The sequence below is a fragment of the Serinus canaria genome, chromosome 3, assembly GCF_022539315.1.
Source record: "Serinus canaria isolate serCan28SL12 chromosome 3, serCan2020, whole genome shotgun sequence".
In the NCBI taxonomy this organism is placed as follows: Eukaryota; Metazoa; Chordata; class Aves; order Passeriformes; family Fringillidae; genus Serinus; species Serinus canaria.
Window position 1 is genome coordinate 29917377 of NC_066316.1, and position 14915 is coordinate 29932291.

The window sequence follows — 14915 nt, forward strand, 5'->3', positions numbered from 1 at the left end:
ATGTATTAGAGTTACTCAGAGTAATGAGACTCTGCTGTAAATTAGATGCAATATTTCTTATGCATTGTAGAAATGACTCTTCTACTTGACTGGCTGTCCCCAATGTGGTTAGAACGTACTAACATAAAAGAGTAAATAATAAAAAGGCAAAGAGACTTCATATCCTTTCTATTTCCTGCATTTCCTTAGTTGTCAAGGCCACTGGAAAATGGTGCTGTGTGGAATCTTCTAGTTCATTGTCTGGCTCTCCTTTGCAGTGTCAAGTGTTTGGATGTAATAGCATTGAGGCAAAGATTGCTGTGTCTATGTCACTGTATCCCATCTGCTTTTCCACTTGAAAGAAGGAAATGGTTCTTGTTCTTTTCAAGCAGCTTCTCCTTGAACAGTATGTTCTCCTTGCCTACCTTTCCCTCCCACTCCTTAGTCATCTTCCATTGCTTTTCAGCCACATGTATGGATTTATGTGACTCGGATGAAGTGGTTGTACTGTACATCAGTTGTCACTCATGCAAAGTCACAAAAGTTATCTCTTGATTACAGTTCTCCGGAAGTTCTGCAGCTCTACATTTGGTGGCCTTTCACTGCTGTGTAACAAGTCCCTGCTCATTTACCTCACTGCCTAGTTGAAGAGATGGAAAAAGAGGTAAGAAATTCTGTGAAAGGCTTTCTTTGCCTTCCAGAGTGGCACAGATGCTTTGCACAGTCATAGCTAAAAAGCAGCAACTGGTATCTCAGAGGAACATCACTCCCTTTGTGGGTGAGAGAACCGGCAAAACCTCCGACTGTTGGGAAGTCTTGTGAAAAAAGTTCTTTCAGGAAAAAAAGCAAGAAGCTTGTTTACAATTCACTTCAATTTTTATCACTTATTTAGTTTTCTTTTTTATTTTGTTTTGTTCTTTTACCTTTGAACGTTTTTACATCAGCTGCTGAGAGAGACTCAGACAAATTTACAAAATGTTATGCTATTTCTGTTTCTGGAGCAGAGGAATTAGCAATCTTCTCAGACACCTACAATGTGCTTGTAGAGAAGGGAAGCATATTATAATGAACTTATGAATCAACTGGACACAGGACTTGAAATTACAATGAAAAGAGAAAACAATGCTTTACTAAGGTATATTAGAGAGTACCTGAAGTACTTACTGACATAAATGATGTTTTATTCAGCTCAAAGTACCTAAGTAAGAGCTGTCTTTCTTATTCTTAATTTATTAGGTTATTTGGATTACAAAAAATTTAAAGATTATTTATACTGCTGCTAATTCCATTTCCCCAGAATAGAGCCAAAAAACTTCTTTACCCTTGTATTTAAAATTTTCTAGCAAAGAGGGAAATGAGGTCCCATGTGATATCAGTGGAAGACCCTTCCTCGTAGCTCATGTTAAGCAGCAGTTCAAGAAAGACAGTGGGAAAGCTGATGAAGAAGTGGGGGTTGGACCAGTGAAACAGAGCATCTTCTGTTCCCAGCAGATGGAGCAGCCAGGCCTGTCCCTCTCCCAGGCTTGGAGGGGACCAACAGCACCTCAGGCAGGCAGGGCCACGTCTGTCCCGCTGAGGACAGACAGATTCCTGTGCCTGAGTCCTGCAAGGCTCCTGTGGCAGTGTGGGCTCACCACCATGGTCCACAGCACTTGCCTTCTCCCGTTCCAAGACAGGAGAAGGAGCTGAGAGAGAGGTGCTGAGGCACTCTTTTTCCCAGACTCCCATACATTTTTGCCTTTTCCCTTAGCTCATGCAATTTTTCTGCTCTGCCGGGCAACCTGTGTGATTGCTCACATCAAGCCTAAAGCCATCCTTGCCCTCTACTGGCACCCTGTAGAAGCACAGGAACGCATCAGGCAACAGCTCCATCTCTTCAGCTAGTCAAAATCTCGGGACAGGAGGAGAGGCTACACTGACTCCCCGCAGTCCCTCATGGGTGGAGAGCAAACATTCTGTGAGCAGCTTCCTACAGCACCTCTAGCAGTGGCATCCTGGTGAGACAGGGCAGGCAACCCCTTCTGCTCGTTCTGTCCTGATGTTTGCAAGGAGAAAATCTGTCACTTACTAAAGTGGAATCTGACTTCAGGTTATTTATGATCAAACCAGTTCACAGAGAACAAGGAGCAGTTCTGCCAATTGCTGTTCACAGTGTTTCTTTCCTTCATTTCCAAGGAAAGTACAGTCCAGTTGGTTTGTAAGCTCAGGGAACATGGGCAAGAGTGGTCAAAGAAAATTGCTTGAATGGCTACCATGGGAGTGCCAGCAGGCTGGTAATGTTTGGTGGCACTCTGAAGGGTCACACAGTGCTTGAACACACTGTAGGCTTGAAATGTTGCACTGAATCCTGCTGGAAAGCCAGTGCTGGGGTCGGATGCAGTGGCAGCACCAACAGTATGTAGAAATCTGAGACAATGTAGAAAAATAATTGTATTTACTTGAAGGACATGGGTGTGAGACATTAGCTGGGCAACAGATTACTGGATAAATGAAGTAGCACACCAACACCACTGAAAATGTAGACCACAGTTTCAGTGCTCAGGCTGACCTATTCACAGAATCACAGAAACATAGAATGGTTGGGGTTGGAAGGGTCCTTAAAGATTTATTTAGCTGCAACCCACCCTGCCATGGGCAGGGACAGCTCCCCCTAGACCAGGTTGCTCAATGCCCCATCCAACCTGGCCTTGAACACTGTCTGGGATGAAGCACTCACAACACAGTCCTGTCTTGCAAGGTTGGATGGATCTTTCATATCAGCCACAGCTGTAAAATCCAATAGATCCAACTCCTGGTAAAATATACTACGAAAAGACTCACAAACTAGCAATAGCCATCTAACTACTGCAAACTTCTTTATATTAACTTGTTAAATAAGCTACTGTTGGTCACTATAATTTTCTAAAATTCAAAGTGTTGAAAATAAATATGAAACTATATACAAGTAATAATTTTCAGAAAATAATTGCTCTCTTCCCTTTGTTTGCCCATAATAATAAATAGCAATGGTACACCTCCAGCAATGGCACAAATAAATAGAAAGCAACAATTCTTTTGTCAGAGAAGAAATGTTCAAATGGCAACTGTAATTCAAAACTTGCTATGCCATTTGTTCTCTTTAACTTTATATGTTCAGATCAAATTTATCAAAATAGCTTAGATTTATAAATTTTTATGTTGCCTTAGCAATTGGAAAACCTGGATTATTCTTTGAGACATGTCAGTGTGCACATTACTGGGGATATGTGTACATGCCATCTGCCAAGATCAGACATTTTGCCTTGCCCAAATCCGTACAGCAGTGCCATTGAGGTTCTCGTCTCCTTAGCCACTCCCAGTTTCTCTTCCAGTGTGCTTTTCTGCCGCACATTTTGATCAGTCTTCAGCCACCACATTTAAGATTGAATTCCCTTCCACCTCTTTGAATCTGCTTCTGTTTTTTGTAACCTCAGTAGCTCAAAAGCAACTAAACATCCCTCAACACCTCAAAGTTAGCCAGGTCTTCAGGAGGAGCTTTCTGCTTTGGTCTGTGTCTGAAGAAGCTGCCATTGTGGTGGTAAATCACCCTTGAGCCACAGGGAGGGAGCCTCAGTGTTGCTGTTGGATCCTGCTTCAGCACCAAATCAACTCGATTTTTCCTCTGCTCCACCTGGAAAAGTGTCTCTGTCCTGCTCATGACTCACTGCCATACAAGCATTTACTTTGAAACTGTCTGATCTATCAACATCTGACTTTACTGTAACAAACCCTTTCCATGATCTTGCCACCCAAATTTATGCCTGAGACAGATGTGACCAGGACTTCACCAAATCCTCTCAGCACCTAATGCAAATAATTTTGCATTCCACATACTCCTTTGAAACTGCATAAGTCTTTGCAGTAACAGATACTTCCTTTGGAACAGGTTTTGGCAGAGCAGCATAAGTTTGCATCCCAGACATCATTCCCATGTGGCATTGTCCTTGGACACTGGTGGCTTACAGAAAGCTCATGTGCCTCAAAAAGAAATTAAGACCTTGGTATAACTTTCAAAATCTGTTTATTTTCTGTCATTGCTTCTCATATGGATTATAAGGAATTTCTGGAACTGATTTACTACCAAAACCAAACGACAGTGCCCTTGTGTCCTGTAGAAGCGTTGCTCCTCTGAACTAAAAAGACAAGTGTAAGTATCTGAGATACTCCATCCAGTTACCCCAAAGGCCAGAACTTCCTCTTACTTTTGAAGCCCTTCAGAAATGTCCAATACAATCACTGGGGAATGAATGCAGGTGTTCAGCTATTTACTTCATGTTGATCCTTATCTCCAGCTTCTGGTCTCCCGCCCTGCCCTCTTCAGCTAAAGATGTTTCTCTCAAGATTGTGCTGCACAGAGATGTTTTTTTGCTACTGTCATGTCTGCAGCATGGAAGAAGCAGTAGGAAAGCACTGGTTTTGGATGTGAATATTCACATTACCATAAAGCTTCACTACGGAAAAGATCTGAGGCTTTTGGTGAGTTTGCATTAATTACCAGAGCTTTCATGGGAGAGGCAGCCCGTTGGCCAATGAATTACAGAGCTCAAAAGACATATTAAAAAGTGAGTCAAAATATCATCTTATCTATCAAATAAATATCTCCTGGATTGCTTTTTTCCTTGCCTGTAATGAGCTCCAGATCCTCTTTTATAGGATCTAAGAAGTGACATCTTAGGGAATTTAATTTTAATAACAGCTGAGAAACTGCTGTTATTTCCCCCCCAGTTTTTGTATTAGGTAACAATATCTTTCAAATTGACCCTTTGGTTACTAATTTCTCCAATTAATAAGGAAGAGAACTGCTTTTCCTCTGTAATTCACAAATGAGGCTTTTATTCACCAGTGGCAAGGGTTCCCAAGATGAAAGCAAAAGGTATCTGGTCTATTGAAGGCAGCAGCAGAACTCCCACTGCCTGCAGCATTGTCAGAATTTCACACTTAGGATCAGGCATATCCTAATCTGTCTTGATCTTTTATGCAAAAGACTGGTAAAACAGCATTTAAAGTTTTATCAGATTAGACAAACACATACTTAACAAATCAAAGGCCTTTTAAAGATAAAACTTGTGCCTCTATGAGGCCTGAGTCATAATGTCTGAATGTTTGGAGACTGTGACTTAATTCTGCTGAGAGGGATACCTTGTTCAGGCTAATGATCTCACTGGAGCTGATGCCTGAGGAATCCTTCTGGCAGCAGCAAAGCACAAGAGGCAGTTTACCTCAGCAGTCTGATGTAGCAGAAGTTTGGCAGGTCTGATTCCCCAGTGACTCCAACTCAGATTCACCAACTCCCATTAAATTATGTATTTTGTTCCCTCTCTTGTTGCTGTCTAGGTATAGTAGGGAGGTTTGCTTATGTGTTCTATAAACATGCATTAATAATTTAATCTTTGCACCTGATAGATGTAAAACCATCAATTTGCTTGGAGCAACTCAACAAGGTCATTTCCAAAGCAAAAACGTTTCTCCCTTTTATCCTTCCTACCAAGGGAGTACATTCCGGGTTTCTTTCCTTTGGGAACAAAATACAGCATGGAGAGAAACAAATAACTAAAGTACAGTGTGGGGAGAAACAAGTAACTTTTTTCACTTGTTGAAAATTTGGTTTTGCTTAGTTTGACTGATAACAGCTCTGCACTTGAGAAAGGCCATGTTTCAACTCCCACTGACAGATGCACAAGAGGTGCACCCTTACTGCCCTGTAATTGTGCAGTGAAGATATGTGTCTGGACTGTAAACTTTCTGAATTTTTTCTCATGGTACATCCAAAAGAAAGGGCTGAAAATAAAAATGCCAGAGCAGACAGTATCTTAATCTTCTGCACAATCAGGCATATTCCATGGGCATCACGGGTACTGTTTTCACAAATACATCCAGCTTCCCTTCAAAACTGATGAGGGATTTCAGCTCTAGAAGAAGACTGTTCCAAATTCTCATTCCTTTGGGGTCTGGAAATCTGTTTTCCAGCAGAGATCTATTCTTGACCTGCTCTTACCTATTTTTAGTAAGCTAACCTTATCCTTTAGCTTAAGTATTCTCTTCCTTCCGAAGTGTTATGGCCCAGTGTATTTACTTACAGTAATTGTATCCCCACTTCACTATTTTGTGCTTATTTTGTTAGACTAAACAAGCTGATGTCCTTCATCTTCTCCTTAACCAGCATATTTGCCTTTCTCTGCTCCAGTGTGCCACAGCAGTGGTCAGGAATTTTTACAGATTAAAGCTCACAAAACAAAGATGCCTTTTTCACACCAGGAAATTCAACAAGGAATACTCTGTTACAAACTCTAGGTGCTATTTTTATCAATACTATTGCTATTTTATAGTAACAATAAATGGTACTGTATCTGCTTTTCATACTCTGATCAACAGATGCATTTAGTTATTTCTTCTCCCCTTTCAAGGGAAATGCATCAGAGTCAAAGCACCATTTTGTGTCTTCAGTTTATTGATTCTCATTTTTTCCAGCTAGAATCATAATCCTGGAATCAAAATAATTTCATTCTTTATGATTCACACTGTTTTCATATTTTTAACAAACTTCAGAGTATGAGAGCTGACATCACATTTCAAGTCAGACTTAACTCAAATCTGGCTGAAATTTCCTGAGCTTCTCTAGGGGAACAAAACCAAGCCCTAGATGTTCCAGGAAACACCCCCACAAGCAGCAGAATGAAGATTAAAAGCAAGAGTCGATTTCATCTGAAAAACAATTTGTTTTGTGTCTCAGTTAGGGAGGCAGGAGGGAAAACCACAGTAACTACAGCTACAAAAACCTTGATGCAGGCAAAATAATAGCAAAGAAGTGCATTTTCTTTTGGCATGCTTTACACTGCATGGGGATTGACTGGAGCTGTGTTACCGACAAGCTGCAGCATTGTGTCTGGGAGGTGCTGACAATATTCCATGTCCGGAGAAGAGCCCTAAAACAGGGGACTGCAGCTGGGGCTGGGGACACAGGCTGAGCACTGAAGGCAGGCCCAGAGAGACTCTGCACATCTGAAATGCCTTTTCTAAGAGGCTCTGAAGACACCCTAAAAACAGGGATACTTTCACCAGAGGGCTGAGAGGAGCTACGTTACCTGCAGGACCTCGTGCCACTGATGCACAGACTCTCTGCTGAGGTCTGTTGCTGTGGTGATCCTCCTCTCATCCCAGACCCTGAGCTCAGCTTTCCCAATGGGGAAACCTGTAATCCCCATAATACCTGGAGCCAGGCTTCTCAGGTCAGCCCTGTGCATGCTGCTTGACTTCTGTGAGCCAGGAATATGGCATTTACCTTTGGTGTGAAATCTCTTCAGATCTGCCTTCACTTACCAAAAAGTCAGTTTCCAACCACTGTGATTGCAGGGGAAACCTGAACACAGACTGATGCATTGGTATTTGCTGCCTGAAAAATGGCTTTCTAAGCTACTCTGCTTGGCTTAGGAAGTATCTGTTAGTGCCTCATGGTGACAATGAAATAGTGGTGAATTTTAGGAAGAAGAACCAACTAACTTGTTTATCATCTTCATCCCACACTGTCTGTCCCTCCCTCACAGCTGCTTAAAAAGCAGCTGTCCTCATTCCAGCTCTATCTCCTTCTGATAAGTCTGCAATACTGTCATATTTTGTCAGCCTAGTTTTGCAGAGCACTCAAGTTTTGAAAGTATGGAGAACTAATAAACCAAATTGCACTTCTGCATAGAAATATTATTTTGTGACCTTTCTCAAATTTATGCTTAGTTCAGTAAATAAATACACATTTGAATAGGACAGCAGCTGTGTTTTCCCTTTCAGTTTGATATGTTTCCAAATCTAAACACCTTGCTGTAAAAGTGGATCAAATTTGCTAAAACAATAGCTGATTTAAGTAAACATCAAGCATGGCTGCACTGCCAGGATCTTTCTGTGGATGACTTTTAGTAATGGAACATCATTTTCCTGTCATGAAGTGCTTCATGTGACAGGGACAACAAATCTCTGAGACCTCAGTGTGAGAAACAAAAACTGAATTTCACTGGCAAACGATGAAAGCTACTTCTTTCTTTTTCTCTTTAACCCCACTCAGTGAACATCCTGTAAGGAAATCTTAAAGCTATACAGTGAAAAATATTGATGACACAGAAACTTCTTTCCACCAAAATGTTCACCCAGTAAACCTCTGCAAACATAAAAAAGTATTTAAAGATGTGTCTGGCTATGGTGTTATCCAACATTTTTCTTTATGTTTAAAACTCAAGACAAATGAAAATACTTGGGAATGCTTTGGGAAGAAGGGAACATCAGCATCAGGGAATTATCTGCTTAGGGGAATCTGTTGTTCTTCCAACAGCTCCCAATACCTCCAAGTGAAACTGAGAGGTTTCCTTTACTCCTGTACCTAGCACAAGGATAATCTGAGTGTTGATGTTAACCCACACTAGATCATCCTTCTAGTCCCCTGGGGATAGATTGTTTTGATTGTGAGAGATCCTCATTCCTCCAAAGAATTTCAGGTCTCAAAAAGACTTTTAGAAGTGAGGATTTGGCTTTGAGTCTTGTAATAACTGCTGAGCCTCCATCATGAAGATACTCATCAGGAATCTTTTAATGTATGTATTTCAAAGCATCTGCAGGAAGAGAATGAACAGACAGAAGAAATATTGGGAGAGACTCTAATAGAGCTTGAAAGGAGACACCAGCTCTTCCTGAGTCCTTCCTATGGCATGTGTGACTCTTGCAAAGACAGTCTTTGCTTCCTTACATGTCTCACCAGGCTTGAGGTGCCCACCCTACATTATTTTAATTTGCAGATAAAGCAAGGGCTCTCAGGAGTGCCAGGTGCAGAGAGTACTGGCTCACAGGGTAGTTTAGAACACATTTTAGTACATCTCTGTGCTTCAGTGGTCCCAGCTGAAAAAAAAAGCAGTAGAGCACTTGAACTTTGCCCTGTTGTGAAGTGCTTTGAAATCCGCTAGATCAAAAGAGCTTCGAGGCAAAGAGCAACGTTATCAACGCTATCTCTTTACTATGTTGGCAAACTCCTCATATGTATTGCTAATTTCTGATTGCTTCTTGTCCCCACCTCCCCAGAGTGACAACTGTGGAAAAGGCAGGCAGGTACCACATATCTTATCTGCAGTTTCAGGTAAAGACAAATGGAAATGGAAGAGCTAGAGACAAAGCAGGGAAAATCACCCATCGGTTTGCATCTCCAGAGGAGATGAGTCTTCACTGGCTCCTGATGTCCATCTACTCTGGACATCACCTGAAGGTTAATTTCAAGCTGAGAGAGCACCACAGCCCTCAGTAACACAGCTAAACTTCCATGGAGCTGTCAGTGTAACAGAGACAGCAAATTATGGCTCCCCAATTTAGACTGAACTTGCTGGTTCTTGCCATCTGCAGGAACATGTCCTGAGCACCAAGTGATTTAGAGCAATGCTCTGAATAATCAAAGGAATAATGTGTGCACCCACTGCTATATTATACTGATGCATATGATAAATGAATTGACCTGTAATTTCCTGCAGCACTAGCTAGAGCAAGTATTTCCTTTTGTAGACTGTATTTATGGAAACCTGACTGTAGCAGGTCAGAGTGACTTGATACATGGCTGATGCAAGCAAAGATCTTTTTAAAGTCAGACAGGCTGGGAAGAAGCTTTCCTCCCATCAGGTTCAAACATTTTTCTGTCACTTCATCTTCTGCAACTATGAGAAATCCAGGTGTCTGGTCACTGTCAGTTCACACCACAATCATGCAGGGATAGTCACAGCTGAATTATTTGCAGCAGTCAAGATGTATCTATTCAGAAGTGCCTTTGAAAGGATCATCCCAGGTCAGTGATGGTAAAGCAGTAGCACTGCTACCCAGTTCAACACAGGCAAAATTTGGACCAGCAATAAGAGTCAATAATTTTTATGAACAATATGATAGTGAAAATTGGAAGAATTTCCTGCCATTGCTCTAATTTTTTTTTTTTTTTTTTTTTTTGAGTTAGACAATACAGAAGTGTATCTGTGTATAAGGAGATTCATACTTTTATCCATTTGGGAACAAAGAGCAAAAATTCATATAAGAAAAAAATAATAGGCTAAAGGCAACTATCATCTACCAGCTGCTGTCTCTTTGAGGCTAAAAGAAATTAATAATCTTTCTGATTGCAGACAGCTTTTTAAAAAACCATAGGCGCTCAGTATCAGTTGTCCTAATTCATAAGAGAGCTTACATAAAATCCTCAAAGTCCTTATTGAGCCCAGGCTCAGGCTCCCAGCCACACTCCTGTGCTGCTTCTGTGCCCCACCAGGACCCAGCTGTGCTATCAGGTACCTGCTGTGGACAATCTCTAGAAAACAGGCAGCAAGATGAAGTATTACCTGAGCAAACTCCAGTGCAACTCTCTTTATTTAAACAGTTCACTGCAGTAATTTCCCCCACCCCCCTCCCATTTTTCTATTTGTCTCACAAGCAGGGGCTGGGGAAAACATGCCCCGCCCTCAGACAGAATCATTTTTTGAGCGTGAGTTGTACATATTTTGAAACTTTGTATTATGAGTAACTCTCTAGAGCCCCGTCATGGTCCAGCCCAAATGTCCAATTCCAGCAAATTTCTGATATGCCACCCTCCATCCTCTGCACTTCCCTTGAACTGCTCTTCTGTTCCCTTCTGCCCCTGACCACACTGCTGGGAGTGGTGTGGTAGTAATGGGACAGAAATGGAAAGACCATGATGGGTTGGTTTTGTCATATGCCTGGCTCTGAACCCTGCCCTTCCTCCCCTTCCTTCCTCCCTCCTGCTTTTCATCTTGGCTGCAGTCTTCCGTTTTGCCTCCTCTAGGGCAGGATTAACCAGTCTTCCTCACACTCCAGTCTGTCCTCGAGCACATGACAGGCAGCTTCATCACCCTCCACCTCCCACCATTTCCCTCTGCTACCACGTGCTGCTGCAGGCAAGCAGTCACCATCAGGGTGCATCCTGATGTGCCCTGACATTGCTGCATCTTGCTAAGCATAAAAAGCCAAACCCAGTGATTCCACAGAAGAATCTCTCCAGCAGAAACTGAGAAAGTGCAGCAGGCAGCGTGTCTGAAAAAAAAATTGAGAGACGTTTCTGTTCCTTTGTTACAGCCAGGATCTGCCAGATGTTTTTGCAAAGTTCACAGCACCACCTATGCACCACCTAGACAGATGCTCCTTCCCTCTCCCTCTTTAACTGTGCTCAGAATAAACCAGACATGAGGCTGCTGCCATGGTCTCAGCACTGCAAGGACAAAAGCTTACCAGGATGTGTGCAATGAGCCTTTTTTCTGCCACCTCGATATAAAATAGCCCTCTTCTGCTTAGTAAGTATTATCAAGAAATTTTGGACTGAGATCACCACTGCCTGGCTAAGAAATATACACTCTCCACCCAAATGGAAAGAAAGGGTGATTGTTCCTTGGGGAAGGTGATTCAAGGTTTGGTGGCAGTGCAATGTGCCTTTTGATCACTGTGTTAAACAAACAAAGTCTACAACGGAGAACACCAGTGTTCCTTCTGCAGAAGAGGATATTAACAGTGTTGCAAAACACTTGCACAACATTTTCGACTGACAGATGCCCAGATGCTGTGTAGGAACAAGGACCAAAAAAAAAAATCATAATCATTAGCAAGTATTTGAAATATGCTTTTATTATTAATCCTGCTTTAGTGATAGATAGTGGTTTGCAAGACCAAGGAATCAATCCTGCTGTGGAGAGAAATTCAATATAACCACAAATAAATGTCACATAAATACCCAGTCCACTGAGGTACAACTTAAACATATTGGAAATATTATTCTGTGCTATATCTCCATTGACTTTTATCGTGTTGAGTAAATGGACTTGAAGGGAAGTTCAATTAATTCACAGGTTGCTGGACTGAAAAGTTATCTGAGCCTATCAGCACAAATAGATGCCTATCTTATTGGGAAGGAAAGTATTTTAAACTTGAAGTAATGCAAGTGACTATAATGTTACAATGAAACTGAAATACTCAGTTAAAGGGGAAAGAGCTTTCTGTCTATGTACAGAACATATCAAAATTTCAGTGTCTCAAATTTACCCCAAATTAAGGCAATGTAAAAGTGTATATCTGGTGACATAGACCTTCCAAATCTTTTGGCAAAGGCACCACAACTCACAACTGACAGCACAAGTTGCAGTCACTGAGAAGTATGATAAGAACTGGGTGGAAGGTGGAAGAAATTTGAAGGAAAATACTTATTCCAGGTGAAAGTCATCAGCTTGTCTGACAATAGATTTCAAACATAAAAAATGTCATCAAGTGCTCTCCATGTCCAGTACAGGCAGGATATAAAAGTGATCAGCACTCATCTGAAGGATTGAAAAGAGCTTTCTAAGTCTAGAAATGAGCTATAACCCATTTTGGAGACTCTGATTTTGGAGGTTTTTAAAAGATCCCTATGCCAGGGAACATCTAAGATCAGATGTTTCTATCTGGGTCAAACAAGCTGTAGGTGACACCTTGAGCTCCTGATACATTTAAACTTCTGTAATTCCAAAATATTCCCCCAAAGTTTCAGTTTTGAACATTCGCCATTTTTTGACCTTTCTTTTTCCCCAAAATAAATCAAATATTTTAAAAAGGCTATTTCATGCCATCTTGGCTTGACAAAAGCACAGAAAATGTTGCTGTGAGGCTTTTCCATAATCAGGAAGATCTCTTTGGTTATTTATGGTTGCTGTCCCCCATGCTGAAGGCTGCAGACCATGGGATGGCTCCTCAGCAGCAGCCACAGCAGCTGCTCTTGTTCCTGGACTCCACCTGTAGCTCCTCTCTCTCAGTATACAACTAATACATATTAGTTATTTATTTAGTCTAATCAGCACAGCAACATATATGAAATGTGCTCCAAGCAATAATCTAAAACCAAGTAGGATTTAAGCCCCACAGATAATATTGTTGCAGTAAATTCTTTTTCAGTCCCCAAAATTGCAGTGACTTTTTGAGCGACTTCAAAACCTGAAGGATTGGGAGGGTGTGATAAAAGAGTTCAATTTATTGAAGGTGAAGTACCTTTCTAGCAGTATGAGAGGGCTGATGAAATCTGGCAGATGGTAGGAGTGGTCATTCTCTCCTTAGTTGCCTTGTTTTTTAAGTTACTTCAAATCACACCCAAAAGAACGGGCAACTCTTCTCAAAATTCTGAGGAGCTGAGGTCTGTTTCCCCAGTCAACAACGACTCCCAGGAATGTACATCTCATGCACATACATCATCATCTCAAAATATATGTGTTTAGTGTCAGTGATCCAGCTGACAACTGATCTGAAGATGTGGGATTACAAGGTGTGTTGAGCCAACTGAAGAAGCTCACCACTGGAGAAATCTTGGAATAGAAAATGTCAAATGACATGATTAAATCTTTCATTAAAAACCAGAGATCCAGCACTGTTTTGCATCTGCTATTCTCAGCCGCCTCTGGAGCATCCAAAGATCTTCTGTAGGTGGTAAAGCTCATGTCCCTGCCAAGCTGTGTGTGCTCTGCCCCTCATGCTCCCAGCCCAGCCTTGTGAACACTGCAAGCACTTGCCATGAAGTTGGTGAGAACAGAGCAAGAGCCACTCCAGCTGATGAGCACCATGGTCTAGGAGAGAGGCTAATTACTCAGGAGAAGAAGTGCTTGCTTGGAGTGTTGTTTGGATAAGGGAGCCTGAGTCAAGTCCTGTGCAAGGAGTGCACCAAATCCTGCATTCATATTGCTCTTACATCTGGAAACACTACACACCAGTACAAAGGTTGGGAGAGGAATATTTAGGTCCCTTCAGTCCTGATAGCTCACAATGCTGCTAGCACAGCTCCAGTGTACGAGAGCAGGGCCAAACACTTGGCACAATGGTTCCCATCAGTGAGCAATGCTGGAAGCAGCAATGTCTGAAGAGTTGGCTTTCAGGTTTCCACACAGTGGCAGGATCTGAATTTTTTTCTGCTGTCTTTTTCCTGTCTTGTACTGCATGGATCAATGGGAGAGACCACAAAGAAGTTGAAAAATAAGCTAAGAATTATTCTCCACTGGTTCACGGTATTGAAACAACAAGGACAGAAGTGAAAATCCGAGCTTGCAATGATGTGGTTACATAATGAATGAAGCAGTTAAATAACACTCATTAATGGCATTTCTATAGTTATGATTAGCCACCATAATGTGGTCGTCTTTAAGCTGCTTTACTCCAGGTTCAGGCAGCTTTAAGCTCCACAAAAGAGGCAGCCTGAGGAATGAGGAACAGAGTTGTATTGTGATACCTGTTCCCTCGGCTCTCTGTGGACTCCTTCACCCAGTCATTCTTGTGTAATTGCTGGTAACCCTGGAAGGATTGTTTTAATTTCTAAGAGGCTCATCAGTGTGTGCTAATGAAGATGCTGCCCATGCTCAGGTCACACCTCTGTGCCCAGAGTCAGAGAGCAAAATGATGAGGTGTGGGAGGGCAGCAGCTGGTCCAGTCCTTGGCTGAGCAAATTCTCTGTGTTCATTACAGCCTCTGCCACACCAGAGCTGGATTTGAAGGGAGGGTAAAGGACTCTGCACTGGTACTCTAAATAAGCACTCAAGAAATTTCAAATCAGGTCATTTAAAAAAACCCAGACTATTTCAATTATGCACTTTCATGTTTGGCAAGAACAGGACTGAATAAACTCCTACAGCAGTTTGAAAATCACAGAGATAATTGTGTAGCACAAATATTGTTTCAAATGTCTCCTCCTGTAAAGATTTCTCTCCTTTCAGTAAAGATTTAAAATGCATTAGTTTTTCTTTACCAAGGAGGTTTAGGTAAGATACATCTTTTTATGGAGGCTCCATTATTTTCAGTGCACACTTAATATACTCTGAAGCCATTTTTTCCCCACAGAGACTTTAATGCTCTTGTTCCAGATATTGTGTTTTCTTTTTCACTGACTTTGTCCATTATAATAT